The following is a 14,137-nucleotide window of genomic DNA, read 5'->3' on the forward strand; positions in this document are numbered from 1 at the left end:
CAGCATGATTCAGTTTGGACATGATTCTTTTCCCCTGCCTTAATTTGCCACTTTAAAAATTGAATTAGCCTTCCCTCCCCAAATTCCAGTTACCTGATCTTAACTAATTATGTCTTTTTGTCTGCTATGGCTTTATTCCCAAATTAGATCACGTTTTGTGGTACTTGGAGTTTACCAAACATTCAAAGAAGAAATAACATCTATCCTTCTCAAACTATTCCAAAAAATTCAAGAGGAAGGAACACTTCTGAGCTCTTGCTATAGGCTAGTACACCCCTAATTCCAAAACCAGATAAAGACACTTCAAAGAAAGAGAATTATAGGCCAACATGCCTATAATGGGCATGCTAAAATCTTTAACAAAATGTTAGCAAATCAGATCCAGCAATACATTAAAAAGATCATACATCATGATCAAGTGGGATGTATTCTGAGAATGTAAGGCTGGCACAAAATTTGCAAATCAATAATTGTGATACAACACATAAACTGATTGCAAGACAAAAATTACATGATTATATCAGTAGATCCAGAAAAAGAATTCAACAAAACCTAACACCGATTTTTGATGAAAAACTCTCAACAAAGTAGGAATAGAGGGATCATACCTCAACATAATAAAAGCCATATATATTACAAACCTACAGGCAACATCATAGTCAATGCGCAGAAACTAAAACCATCTCACCTAAGAACAGGAACAAGATAGAGATGCCCCTTTTCACCACTCTTGTTCAACATAGTACTGGATGATTTGCTATAGCTATCAGACAAGAAGAAGAAATAAAAGGCATCCAAATTGGAAAGGAGGAAGTAAAACTGTCATTTTTTGCAGATGACATGATATTTTACATAGAAATGCCTAAAGAATCTATCAAAAACTTCTAGATTTAATAAATGAATTCAGCAAATTGCAATATACAAAATTAACACTCAGAAATATATGGAATTTTTATGCATCAATAATGAACTCTCAGAAAGAGAAACTGAAAAACAATGCCATTTACCATTGCAATAAAATTTTAAGATACTTAGGAATAAATTTAAGCAAGGAAGTAAAAGACCTGTATTCTGAAAATGACAGGATGTTGAAAATAGACATAGAGGAAGATATAAGCAAGTGAAAGAATATACCATGTTCATAGATTGGTAGAGTCAACATCATTAAAATGTCCATACTACTCAAAGCAATCTATATATCCAATGCATTCTGTAGTATAATACCACCACACAGACCTAGAACAAACTCTTCAAAAATTTATATGGAACCAAAAAAGACCCTGAATAGCCTCAGCACTCGTGAGAAAGAAGAACAAGGTTGGAAGAATCACAATACCAGATATCAAGTTATACTATAAAGCCATTATACTTAAAAAACCTGGTATTGGCACAAGAACAGGCATATAGATAAAGAGAACAGAACAGAGAACCCAGAAATTGACCCAAGCCATTATGCTCAATTAATATTTGACAAAGGAGGCAATAGAATCAAGACAGTCTCTTCAATAAATGGAGTTGGGAAAATTGGACAGGTACATATAAAAAAATGAAACTAGACCACCCACTTACACCATAAATAAGATTAAACTCAAAATGTATAAAAAACTTAAATGTAAGTTATAAAACCATAAAAATCTTAGAAGAAACCATAGGCAGTAATATCTCAGTCATCTCTGGGAGCAATATGTTTGTGGATACATCTCCTAGGGCAAAGGAAACTAAGGAGAAAATAAACAAATGGGACTACATCAAAATAAAATGCTTTTGCCCAGCAAAAGAAACCATCAACAAAATGAAGAGATCCCACTGAATGGCAGAACATATTTGCCAATGATACATCTGATAAGGGGTTAATATGGAAGTCATACAACATAACAAAAGGAAGACACATAATCCAATTAAAAATGGGCAAAGAACCTAAATAGACACTTCTCCAAAGTGGACATACAGATGGCCAAGAGACATATGAAAAAATGCTTAAAGTCACTAATAATCCAAGAGATTCAACTTAAAACAACAATGAGGTATCATCTCACCCTTGTCAGAATGGCTATCATCAACAAATCAACATAGGGCAATTTTGGCATGGATGTGGAGAACAGGGAACCCTACCTAGTACACTGCTGGTCAGAATGGATCCTGGTACAGCCACTGTGAAAAACAGTATGAAGTTTCCTCGAAAAAATAAAATATGGAACTCACATTTGACCCAGTGATCCCACTTCTAGGAATATATCCTAAAAAATCAGAAACACCAGTCAGAAGTGATATATGAACCTGATGTTCATAACTAAGATTTGGAAACAGCCTAAGTGCCCATCAGCAGGTGAGTGGATTAAAAAAAAAACAAAACACCTGTGATATATCTACACAATGGAATACTATGCAGTTGAAAAAAAGAAAGAACTCTTATCATTTGAAACAGTGTGGATGACCCGAAGAGTATTAAGCTAAGGGAAATAAGCCAGTCAGAGAAAGACAAGTATCACATAATCTTACTAATATGTGGAATCTAATGAACAAAATAAACTGATGAACAAAATAGATGCAGAGACAAAGAAGCATGGAACAGACTGACACATTTCAGAGTGAAGGCAGGGGTAGGAAGCAGGTAATGATTAACTGGAGAATTTATATGCATATATGCATAGCTCATGGACACAGACAGTAGTGTGGTGAAGGTTTGGGGTGGAGCAGGAACAGGATGGAGGGGGGCATTGGGAAAAGTGGGGGACATCTATAATACCCTCAACAATAAAAATACATAAATTGAAAAATAAGAAAAAATTGAAAGGGATCCAAAAATGATGGGAATGAAATAAAAGAAAATAAGCTAGAGAAGAAAATATATATTAAGTCCTACTCAAGTGGATGCCCATTTTCAAGATCATGTATCTTTACTCAAAGATCCTGAGAGCAAGCAATCTATATCATGCATCATTTTTTTTTTTTTTGATTTGTAGAGTTTTTGGAGGAAGCTCTTTACTTCCCAAAGTCATCTAGTTATGGAAATATTGTAGTGTATCTCTCATCAAATCTCTAGTAGGATTGGATGTCCAGTTTTATAATCAGAAGCACAATCTTATGAGGAACAGTGACTTGGGGTCCCTTGGCCTGGCTGGCATTCGGGGTTGTTCAGGGCCAATGGGGGCCGGCTGGTGGGGGAGGGACCCAAAGAGGTTGGCTGGCCGAGGAGGGACCATGGTAGGGCTCCAGAGCATGTCTGGTCTGTCTTGCCCAGTCCCAATCTACTGGACCCCAGCAGCAGGCTAACCTATGGGTCCAAGCATCTTCCCCCTGGTGGTCAGTGTGCATCATAGCGACTGGTGGAATGGTTGAATGAATGGTTGGACACTTAGCATATTATGCTTTTATTATATAGGATGTCCTGGAGTTGAAAACATTATTCATTATTAAGAACATCTGAAATAGTAATTTTAGGCTGAGTTCTTCTGAGCTTGACATTTTTCTGGTTTCTCTTTCAATGTATTTATTCGCTGTCATAGTTACATATAATATAGAGTTATATCCATCTTTGTCCCTTTTTTATCCTTATCTGCGGATATTTTTAGGGAGAATACAAGAGAGAGAGTGAAAAACAGAGAGGAACATCGATGTGAGAGAAACACATCGATTGGTTGCCTCCTGCACGAGCCCCAACCTGGTTGTCGGAACTATGTCAGGTCCCCGGATAGTCAAGGCTGGTGGGAGCACAGAGGCCTTGTTAGCAATACACCAGAATGGCCAAAGGCTGCTCTGGGCATGAGCCTAAATGGAATGTTCAAGGACTCTGAGCCTGGGAATCCTAATCAGGCCAAGATACCATGAGCGGGTGCAAGGACACATGGTACACTGTGTCCTTTGTAGTCAATATGATTGATGTGACTATTGCCAAGAAGCCTTCTTTGTCTAAATGGTATAAAAGTAGGTTACTGACCAGTCTAGTCAGCTGAGGATGGAGTGAGAAGAAGTCTTCTAGAGTATGGAGAGAGAGCACCTAGGATGGAGTGTGTGAAGAAGTCTGCTAGAGAGAGCAGCTGGGCAGGAGAGACAGGAGAAGCTGCTGAGCCGGAGAGCTCAGATACCACTACCATGTGAGGCGGTGAGTCTAGGAGGCAGCATGAGGCTGCTCAGTTAATAGCTGTGGGTACAGAGACTGATGCTGTTTATGGGAAAGATATAAGTTCACCAGCCTGTGTCTGGCTGCCTGCCTGTATGGACTTTGCTGTGAGGATTGTTCTGCAATAAAGACTCATTCTTCTATACCCACAACCTCTCATTGCTTCTCCGTCCAAGACCCGGCGTCCCAGGATGTCCAGCCCCAGGCAGAGGGACTCAGACCCCACACCTGTTACTAGAGAGCAGAGGATAAAGGAGGAACTTGGACTAAGTTCCCAACAGTTAGTACAGTGGGCAGGGTTCAAGCAGGAACCAGCCTTGGCTTAGCCGGATTGGAGAATTTAGAAGAATACATGGACTCACAGCCACCCAGAACCAGTCAGAGCACCAGAGCTCGTTCAGGGCTCTGCTAGTGCTCTGACACAGGGCCATGCCTAAGAGGAGCCTGCAATCCAGGTACAAACCGGGACCCTTTGATCTGCAGCCCGACGCTCTATCCACTGAGCCAAACTGGCTAGGGCAGTATGTCCCGTTTAGAAATGAAACCTTATCCCCTGAGTATATAACTATGAACAATACTCTAATTTTCTGAGAGTATATGACAAGATAAGAATGTATCAAAGTGGGATATGTCATGGGAGAAATAAAACCAAGAACTTGAGTCTTTTGTAATAATTTCATTTAGCAAGCATTTATGGCAATTTTTCAAGTGTTGGTTGTGTGTGTTTTTTCCATTACAGATAATAATAGAACTTTAGATCAAGAGGGACTTAGCTGTTTTGAAACTTGGATAGGTTTGAATTTAAAATGTTACCAGCTCTTTTTAAAAATTCAGATCTCTGAAGAATGAGGTAGACCTTGATGTTTCTATTTGATATGATTATTTTGCATACACCTGAAGTATTTTGCCCATAAAATGAGCTGTTTTTTTCTCTTTTGAGAATAGCAAAAATATTCTCCAGGTAGAAAAAATTAAAACGTTAATTATTGTAGCTATAGTTATTTTTATACTTTGGTCTTTTAACTTTTATAATAGTTAAAACTGATTCATAGTTTACCATTGCAGTATTAAAATATTCTGAATTTCACTACATATTTACCATTGCTGGTGAATATTATACTTTCAAATGTTTTCTGTTTTACTTAGCATTCTTTTGTTTCAACTTTAGCATTATTTGTAAGACAGTTCTTATAATAAACTCTCAGCTTTTTTTTTTTTTTAGGATTATTGTTATCTCTCCTTCATTTCTGGGCAGTTTTGCCAGGTAGAGTATTCTTCTTTAGCATTTTTTTCTTTCAGCACTTTTCACATATCATCCCACTCCCTCCTGGCCTGCAAGATTTCTGCTGAGAAATCTGCAAATGACTATGGGAGTTCCCTGGTATGTGATGAATCCCTTATTTTTTGCTTCTTTCAAAATTCTCCCCTTGTTTCTGATTTTTGACAATTCGATTATAATGAGTCTCAAGGTAATCTTTGGGTTGATCTTGTTTTCGGTTGTTCAAAGCTCCTTGAAACTGAATGGTCATATCCCTCCCTAGATTTGGGAAGTTTCAGCCATTATTTCTCTAAATAAACTTTCTACTCTCTTCTCTCTTCTCCTTTTAAGTCTCACATAATATGTACATTTTATTACAAAGGTCCTATATGCTTTCATTTTCTTTCTCTTTTGTTCCACTAACTGCCTAATATTTAATAGCTTGTATATGAAAAGTTCACGGATTCTTTCTTTTTCCAGGTGCATAGACAGGTATGCCTCTCAGTTGTTCCCTGGGGAGCAAGACCCAGGTTATAGGGTTTCTTCCAGATTCACAGTTAAGCTGAGGTCTGCAGCCCATCCTCTGAGAACATGGACAGGCACAATTCCTAAAAGGTCTCTGGAAAGGCAGGACTGCTACTAGACCATGACTAGGATGGTTTGGAGGCAAGTTACAGGGCTGTTTCAAGATCTACAGTCAGAATGAGTTCTATGGCCTAACTTCCAGGGGAACACACAGGTTGATCCCTCTCTGGTCCCTTGGATAATCTTGCTGGTGTCAGGAGCAAGGCCAAGCTGAGCTTTAGCCCTGTCCACAAGGGGGTAGGGCTATTTTTTGGTTTATATCTTGGCCTGACCACCTGCAAAAATGACCAGAGAACTGGATGGCTGGGGGCAGTACAGGATGGCCATGTCCTTCAGGGGGGTGGGGGAACTCCAATAGGATCACGCATATCTGTTTCACAAACTCAGTGATGGATGCGGATTGCTAGCAGTAGTGATGGTCTGTTCAGTTGAGTTGGAGAGCATATCCCCTGCTACCTGGACTTGAGCCCCTGTTCTCTCTGGTATTTTATTTATTTATTTTATATATTTATTTTTAAAAAAATAAATCTTTATTTTCAGATTATTACAATTGTTCTCCCTCCCCCCCCCATAGCTCCCCTCCACCTGGTTCCCACCCCACCCTCTGCCCTTACACCCCCCCACTGTCCTCATCAATAGGTGTACGATTTTTGTTCAGTCTCTTCCTGCACCCCCACACCACTTTCCCCCCAAGAATTGTCATTCCAGTCCCTTTCTATGCCCCTGATTCTATTATATTCACCAGTTTATTCTGTTCATCAGATTTTTTATTCACTTGATTTTTAGATTCACTTGTTGATAGATATGTATTTGTTGTTCATAATTTTTATCTTTACCTTTTTCTTCTTCTTCCTCTTCTTAAAGAATACCTTTCAGCATTTCATATAATACTGGTTTGGTGGTGATGAACTCCTTTAGCTTTTTCTTATCTGTGAAGTTCTTTATCTGCCCTTCAATTCTGAATGATAGCTTTGCTGGGTAGAGTAATCTTGGTTTTAGGTTCTTGCTATCATCACTTGGAATATTTCTTGCCACTCCCATCTGTCCTGCATAGTTTCTGTTGAGAAATCAGCTGACAATCGTATGGGTGCTCCCTTGTAGGTAACTAACTGTTTTTCTCTTGCTGTTTTTAATATTCTCTTTTTGTCTTTTGCTCTTGGCATTTTAATTATGATGTGTCTTGGATTCTTTTTGTTTGGGGTTCTGTGTGCTTCCTGGACTTGTAATTCTATTTCTTTCACCAGGTGGGGGAAGTTTTCTGTCATTATTTCTTTAAATATGTTTTCAGTATCTTGCTCTGTCTCTTCGTCTGGCAACCCCCATAATTCTGATGTTGGTATGCTTGAAGTTGCCCCAGAGGCTCTTTACACTATCTTCATATTTTTGGGTTCATTTTTCTTTTTGCTTTTCCGGTTGGGTGTTTTTTGCTTCTTTGTATTTTAAATCTTTGACTTGATTCTTGCAATCCTCTAGTTTGCTGTTGGACCTCTATATATTATTCTTTATTTCAGTCAGTGTATGCTTATTTCTAGTTGGTCCTTTTTCATATCCTTGAGGGTCTCACTAAATTTATTGTCCTTTTTTCTAGAAAATTCTTGAAAAACCTTATAACTGTGGTTTTGAACTCTATATCCAGTAGTTTGCTTTCCTCCATTTCTTTCATTTGTGACCTGTTTCTTTGTCTCCACATTTTGGCTGCTTCCCTGAGTTGATAGAGTGGCTTTGTGTGCTAGGTGTCCTATAGGGCCCAGTGGCTCAACCTCCCCAGTTACCTGAGGTGGACACTCTTGGTGCACCCCTTCGTGGGCTGTGTGCACAGTATTGTTTTAGTTAAGCCTTGATTGTTGTTGGTATTACTGGGAGGAATTGACCTCCAGACCTATTGGCTGTGAGGATCAGCTGTGTCTATGTTGGGAGAACTTCTGTGTTAGAGACACCCTTATGAGGCAAAACTTGCTTCAGTGGGTCTTTGGTGCTCACTGAGTCTGCCCCCTGAGTGTGTCCCTTATGGAGCTGAGGAGTTGTAATCTGGATGGTCCTACTCTGACCCTTGGGTACATTGGCTCTTGGATCTCCAAGGAGGTGCTAATTTAGCCTCTGCCTGAGGCCACCCAGCAGGAGCTATGGAGAGATCTGCAGATTCCTCTTCCTGTTTGGGTTTTGGAGGTGCCCAGATGAGGCCCATCTGTGAAGCAATGCAAGCTGCTGTGGGACCTTGGGCCTTCTTTTGGATGTTCTGGATCTCACTGACACAGCTGCAGTTTGTTAGGTAAGTTTAGAATTCAAAGGACCAGGCCATTCATATGCAAAAGCCTCTGCACTCAGCTTGGATGGGGCAGAGTCTCAGGGCAGAGCAAACAGTAATGGCTTCCTGTCTGCCCTGCCCTAAGAGGCCCCCTGGGTCTCAGTGTCCCATGGTAATCGCTGCAAGCACCTCTGAGAGAAAGCCCTCCTCAAGTTTCACCCGTTGCCAGACAGTCCAGTTTCTCCCCTTATAAGTCTGGGTCCCCAGAGTCTCGCCTGGAACTGGAGTTCAGAACAATCAGGAGCTTTTGTCTCCCTCCTGCTTGAAAAAGACAGCCACGTACTCAGTTGCCAGCCCTCTCCACATGTGCACCTCCTTACCTCTGCACTTATACAGCTCCTCTGAGTCTCAGTGTGCTTTTCTCTTTCCTTCTAGTTGTAGAATTTCCACTCAGCCAGCCTTCCTGTGGTTCTGGATGATGTCAGTTTTGACTTTTAGTTGTAGTTTTGGAGTGGTTGTGCGAGGTAGCAGTTCAGGTGTTTACCTATGCTGCCATCTTGGTTTCTCTCTCTCTGGTATTTTCTTGATCTCACAACCACCTTTCCCAATGAGAGAGCCACACTGACTAGCAGGGACCACCAGCCTCAGGGTGACTGGGGGTCTACTGGCAGCTGTGCTCTTAGTCATAGAGCTGCTGATGTCCTCTTCCAGTTTGTCAATGATTATAGCAAAGGTTTTGAAGATGGCAGTACTGAATCCAGCCAAAGTGATAATTCTCTCAGGACAATTCCCTTCTGAGATGTTGATAAGTGCATCACTCTTCTTGCACATTTTAACTGATTCTCCTTTCTTTCCCATGATACTGCTAACTTTCTTTCCAAGCGTAAGTAGCCGGATGGTGATAGTAATGTTTAATCCACTTTCAATCACACCGGTGTCTATGTTGTGCAGTATTCTGGGGAACTGGACTTTGGATGGTCAAGTCTTTGGTCACTGGTGGGGGGTGGGGTGGGGGAGATTGAAAGCCCAAAACTGCAGGTGCCAGGCGACTGAGGGAAAAAGGGGAAGGGCAGAATGGGAAAGGCGGGATGCCAAAGGTCAGAACAATAGGGGTGGGCAGGCAGGAGAAGGCACAGGCTGTGGCTGGCTGCTCCAGCTGCTGCCTCTGCTGGTCTGGACCCTTCCTCATATTTTTAGTTCATTTCCACATTGCATACTCAGCTCTTTGATGTCCTTAAAAACATAGCGATTTTTGAAATATAATTTAAATATTTAAAAAATATATTTTGAAATATAATTTGGATTTTCTAGTTTTTATTTTCTTTTTCTACCAGAGAAAACATGCTTGTGAAGATTTATGTGTCCTACAGAGTATTGTATTTTTTTTGAAACAATAGCAACAACAAAAATTTATTAAAAAAAGTACAAAGGAGTTGAGTGGCAAGTGTTATTTTCTGTATTTCCACATTTTGAAGTAATTCTGTCCAAAAGTAAATGATGTCCAGAAGATGTTACAGGGCAGCAATGTAAAAAAAAAAAAATTAAAAGCTTCTGATGTCAGACTCCTTTCTGTGTTCTCCATTATACTAGGCTAATGGTGTACCAATTGAGATCTGCTATAAATGAAATCATACCACTGAGAGAACCATGAGGTATTAGCAAGAAGATGTAGCTATTGCTCCTAGGACTGCAGATCAAAGGGAAGAGATGGGATTGTTGGAACCTGAGCCTTTGGAATAAGACCACTGGATCTAAGACTTTAAGCTGAGAAGGTTAGCCAACCTGGTACTGAAACCTATGGGAGTTGGTGAAGGATTCAAAGATCTGACACTCTAAATCCTTAAAGTAGCATGCGTGGCATTGGAGACAGTATCTCTGAGCTTGACAGTGCTTTTTCATATATGTACATATACGAAATTATAATTATAACATTATCTATAGAGATGGGGCAAAAGTAGGTTTACAGTCATTGGAATGGCAAATAATACAATAATTAATAATAAAAATAAATTCCATTACTAACAACTGTAAACCTACTTTTGCCCACCCCTGTAGTATATCCTACCTAATAAAAGACTAATATGCAAATTGACCCTAACTCCACTACACCCTCCAGCCATGCCCACCAGCCAATCAGAGTGAGTATTCAAATTAACCCAACCAAGATGGCTACAGCCACGGAGAAAATAGGAGGGAGGCTTGGGTTTCCCTGGTAACAAAGGAAGCCAAGCTTTCCGCGAGCCATTGTAGGCCTAAACATCCACTCAAGGCTACAAAGTTTCAATTATAGAAGGTAAACAAATCCAAAAAGAAATGGCGGCAGCCATGGAGCTGGAGAGAGCAGTCCACAATTGCCTACGGCAATGGAAGAAGCCAAGCTTCTGCAGCTCTGGCTGGCCTAGGCCTCAACTCCAGGCTACAAAGTTTCAATTATAGAAGATACATCAATCCCAAGAGAAATGGCTGCCAGCCCCGGAGGGAGCCCCAGGCTTGGCTCCGCTCCAGGATACAAAGTTTCAATTGTAGAAGGTAAATAAATTCCAGATACCAGGGCCTTTGCTTGGGTCACCAGGGGGCGTGGCTGGCCTGCAAACCACCACAGGCCCCTTGCTCAGGCCGCCCCATGCCACAAGGGAACCCCCACCCTGATCCAGGACACCCTTCAGGGCAAACCAGCTGGCCACACCCGTGCACCAGGCCTCTATCCTATCTAATAAAAGAATAATATGCAGATTGACCATCACTCCAACACACAATATGGCTGCTCCCATGTGGTCAAAATCCTGCCCCCATGTGGACACAAGATGGCTAGCAGGGAAGGGCAGTTGGGAGGCATCAGGCCTGAAAAGGAGGGCAGTTGGAGGCAATCAACCCTGCAGGGGAGGACAGTTAGGGGTGACCAGGCTGGCAGAGGAAGGAAGTTGGGGGCAAACAGGCTGGCAGGAGAGCAGTTAGACATCAATCAGGCTGGCATGGGAGTCATTAGGGGGTGATCAGCCTGGGAGGCAGGCGAGCGGTTGGGAGCCAGCAGTCCTCGATTGTGAAAGGGATGTCAGACTGCCCGTTTAGGCCCGATCCCAGTGGGCATGGGATGGGGCCCAAACAGGCAGTCGGACATCCCTTGAGGGGTTCCAGATTGGAGAGGGTTCAGGCTGGGCTGAGGGACACCCCCCGCCCCCGTGCACGAATTTTGTGCACCGGGTCTCTAGTACAGTAATAATGTGCAGACTGAAAGCTACTATCTTTGTAAAGACTAGAGCTGTTAATAAGGCATGACTGAACAAGAATAGATCCAGAGACAAATGGTAGGCTGGGAGGTTAGAGAACAACCAAAGGACTTGTATGCATGCATATTAAGATAACCAATGGACACAGACATTGGGGTGGTAGGGGCTTGCCCAGGGTGGGAATGGCTCTGGGGGTGGAGGGTGAGAGTCAATTGGGGAAAAAGGAGACATATGTAAAACTTTAGACAATAAAAAAAAGGGAAATTAGAAATTACAAGTTTTTAAATGATATTATTAGTATAATGAACTAATGAAAAAATTTAGATTAATATATTGGTTAGGCAGCTGTGATTTGAGGTAAGCATATTTATAAGTCAAATAGTGAGAAAATTTTGAATTTTCATTTTACATTTTGCTTAGTGGTGACATGCTTGATGATAGTTATGTACTAAACCTTTTGTTTCCTTCTAATTTTGCTGATGAAATTTCCATTATATAAGTACATTACTAAGTCACCTGTCTGGTAATCATACTGATTTATGGTAAAATAATGTCTTCTGTTAATATTTTTGAATTTAGTGCAAATAGGATTTATTAATTGCTGGAGTACTATATAATGGTTACTTTCCTCTATTTAAATAAGACAAAGATGATCTTAAAATCACAAGAAAAATTACATTTTATAAAGAACTACTTTCTCAAGTCAATCTTTATTGTACTTCAAAGCATCAGTGCTATTAATTAGGTTCAAATCCTAATAACTGAAAGAGACATTTGCTTTTAATATCCACAAGTTCTCCCCTCTGCACTCTCTACCATAGTTCTAATTATATGTCTAAATTTAGATTTACTTTCACTCTCTAAAAGGACTTTTCTTATTGTTTTTCTATTTTTCCTTAGTTCTTCCATTTATTTTTTAATACCTTTCATTTTAATATTGAAAATGATGTATACATGATGGCATAAAACAAACAAAAATCTCTGCCTACCCTAATGAAACATATTTTTGTATTAAATCACAAATGAAGTTTTTGTTTTATTTGTAACTTACCCAAAATAAGGCAAGAGGTTGGAGCAGTAAAACTTGCCCATGAAACACACAAGGAAGAGGTTTCAGGAGATTTTGTTTTAAAACACTTTCTTTTTCCACAATGTCCAAGACTTTGGGTACAATGTGTTATTTTTTAAAGTTTTCATTAAAGTGCAATGCATACCAAGATTGACATATCACAAAGGTTTACAGATCAAAGGATTTTTATAGCACAATATGCCTAGTTAAGCAATATTGAGATTAAGCAGGAACCCTGGGCATTGTTGATGAGACTGTAAATTGGTGCAGACTCTGTGGAAAAGAGTATGGAGACTGCTAAAAAAATTAAGAGTAGAACTATCGTGGATGCTTTATCTGTGTCTGCTTACTTCTTCTTCTACTTTCATTTAGTGTCCCTGGACTTCTCTCTCTCTCATAATTTTCCTCTCACTTCTTTTCATAAAAAGCAACAACTGCCTCTCTATTTACACTTTTTCATGGAGACCTCCTTATTCCTACTTATTTCTCCTAAAACCTATATGTCCACAATATGAAACCCAGCAGAGGAAGATTTCCAGTCTTAAATTCCCCTGTGACCTACTGACTAGATGTCTGGTCCTAATTTGTTTGATTGCCAAGGACACTTCTGAACCACTAACCTGGTGGTCATCTCATTAAACCACTATGTACTTGTCTTTCTTACTCTGACAGCAACTCCCAAATCAAATCTGCACAAATCTTAAAGAATTTGAAGTCTCATTTATAAATTTCTTCTCTACCATTTTATTTACATTCTGACTGTATTTAGCAAGTATGTGGACAACCTATACAACATTCAGTTTATTTTACCTTTACAACTCATCTTCAATGACAAGCCATCAAGCTAAGGCTATGGGCTGCAGCATTCTCACTTTCAACTATTACAGCTCATACATCTTAAATAGTTTAGATGTAATTCTTAAGTAGTTTAGATGTATTTTCCTCTAGAGACCATTAATTCAAATACTCCTCCACCCAAACTAAACTGATTCTTAAACTGCTAAAACAAAAAGCTTTCCCTACTGAGAAAAATACTAGACTGTGTTTAGGAGGATGCTTAAAAAGAAGAAAAAATCAGAATTGAAATAGGATACCTGAAACCAAAGCCTGAAGGTTGTAGTTATGAACATACATTTGTATCAAACACTGTTATACTTCAATAGTTTGTCCCTTTTCATCCACAAGTTTTGTAATTTTCTGAGTTTCTATGTCTTCATTAATGCACAGAGAAGGGGGCTGAAATTCTATGTTGTTTTTGTTTTCACAAGTTGTTACTGCTGACTTTCAATTATGATAGCTTAAATGGTTAAACCAAGAATTCCCCATTGACCTTGTTTAATACAGGATTTGATATTTGCATTAAACTTTGCTATCACGTTGCAGATAGGAGAAAAGGTCTTGTTTTGAGCTAAACATTATCATCATTATGGTGACAAGAGCACCAGGTTTACTTGGATGCTTTCTGAGTCCTAAAGTGTAGGCACTGTATTTCACAAAATGCCAAGAACACAAAAATATCTCATGCTAACCAGATGAAACCTTAGATAATAAACATCTCCAAATTGTGAATAAATCCCAATATCCTAATTTGGTTTCTATGACTCTATTTACATATGCTTGCTCTATACTTGCT

The 14,137-nt window shown here is 39.8% G+C and overlaps 1 pseudogene across 1 annotated transcript; it reads right to left on the reverse strand.

Annotated features, from left to right (window-relative positions):
- Window positions 1-6,218: 6,218 nt before the first annotated feature.
- On the reverse strand, window positions 6,219-13,135 carry LOC307099020 (poly(rC)-binding protein 2-like; annotated as a pseudogene). Its single transcript has 3 exons — window positions 13,125-13,135; window positions 8,753-9,163; window positions 6,219-6,438 (listed from the first exon to the last, which is right to left on the reverse strand). The product of its transcript is annotated as a poly(rC)-binding protein 2-like (transcript).
- Window positions 13,136-14,137: the final 1,002 nt, after the last annotated feature.

This window comes from Cnephaeus nilssonii (assembly GCF_951640355.1).
Source record: "Cnephaeus nilssonii genome assembly, chromosome: 5".
Classification (NCBI taxonomy): Eukaryota; Metazoa; Chordata; class Mammalia; order Chiroptera; family Vespertilionidae; genus Cnephaeus; species Cnephaeus nilssonii.